Genomic DNA, 1,804 nt, shown 5'->3' with positions numbered 1-1,804 from the left:
TGTTGAAATCAGCCTTCAATACTCAGGTAACCCATGAAAAAATATATTAGTATTTCCTGCAGGATGTAAATTGTATCATAATTTTTTATTTAAAACAAAAATAATATTTTTGCCCATTTTTCTATTTCATTCATTTTCAGTCATTATTAAATCCAATTTTTTTAATTAGCTAAATACGTATGTAGATGTTTTGTTAACTTTCAAAGGATGACGAATAATACCTTTGACTTAAAATCAAAGTTGTGCATTATTTTTCTCTACATTTATACATAAGACAGTGCTGAATTTTAATATGAATAATTTCCAAGTACTTTGAAGTACATCTTAATGTAAAAAGTTTAAGAACTCCCATTAACAACTGTGAAAAAAATCAAGATTAAAAAAAATACATAAGCACCTAACATAATATACATACACACAACAGGTGAGCTGCTTAAGTACATCTTTCTATAGCTGTCTTCTTTATTTTCACTCACCTAATTGCACTAGATATGGCCATATTTTAGTAACACTTTCTCTGTTCAGTTTCTGTTGAAAGGGTCCCTGCCATTTCCCATTGAAGCAAAGCAGGATCTTAAGACTTTTTAAGAGTTGAGAAACTTGAAACCGTTTGCACCACCAATCAGTGTGTCTCCACGCCGCCAAAGTGTCTAGACTGGCCTATGATACCGGCCGGGTCTCATCTCAAAGAGAGAGAGGGAAAGGGAGAGAGACAGAGAGAGAGACAGAGAGAGAGACAGAGAGAGGGAGGGAGAGACAGAGAGAGAGAGGGAGGGAGAGAGAGAGAGGGGGGGGGGATAAGAGAGAATGAGAGGGGAGAGAGGTAATGAGGGGGAAAGAGGGAGAGAGAAAATGAGAGAGAAAGAGGGAGAGATATAATAAGAGAAAGAGAGATAGAGAGAGAGAGAGAGTGAGAGACAAAGAGAGATAGAGAGAGAGAGAGAGAGAGAGAGAGAGACAAAGAGAGATAGAGAGAGAGAGAGAGAGAGAGAGAGAGACAAAGAGAGAGACAAAGAGAGAGAGAGAGTTTGTCCAAGATATTTCAAAATAAAAGCTACAGGGAGCTAATGTGATCACAAATGACTTAACACCGTGTGAACTGTGTCCCCGGTCTCGACATTATGACCTTTCCACATACTTTTGCACAATGCAATGGTTTATTAAAATTTACAGCATCCATCATCACAAAATAAATGCAAGTTCACTGGTAATCACAGAGCATATTATTTATACTCTGTTGACGGATACTTTTTTTCTCTATAAATATTGACATGCAAACTCCACACAGGTGGACCGACCAGCATTTGAACCCAGAAACCCAGAGCTGTGAGGCCGACGTGCTAACCACTCTATCTGCCGGGCCGCCACCCACAAAATTGTTTTCTGAAAACAAAAAAAGTTTAAATAAATATGTAAATATGGTACCTGAATTTCCCTTATTGAAAAGACCTTAGGTGGCATGGTGATTGTGGGCATGGGGTCGTGGATTCGATCCCAGGTCGATCATCACTATGTGGCCTTTGTATGTTCTCCCTGGGCTTGAGTGGGTTTTATTTGGGCACTTTGGTTTGGTGCCACATCCTCAAAACATGTAGGGTAGGGTAGGGTGAACACTGGAGCCTGTGGGGATAGGCTCCAGCACCCCATGTGACCTTTGTGAGAATAAGTGTTTTGGAAAATGAGTGAATAAATGAATGAATGACTGAACATGCCTCACCTAGGTAGGCGTCACACTAAGTTTCTTATTTTGAAAGAACACCCGGAACAAGATTGTCGTTCCTTTGTCTGGTTAACTCAGCGTGTC

The sequence above is a fragment of the Stigmatopora nigra genome, chromosome 3, assembly GCF_051989575.1.
Source record: "Stigmatopora nigra isolate UIUO_SnigA chromosome 3, RoL_Snig_1.1, whole genome shotgun sequence".
NCBI lineage: Eukaryota > Metazoa > Chordata > Actinopteri > Syngnathiformes > Syngnathidae > Stigmatopora > Stigmatopora nigra.
The sequence above is the reverse complement of the archived record's forward strand: the minus strand, read 5'-3'. Positions refer to the sequence as shown.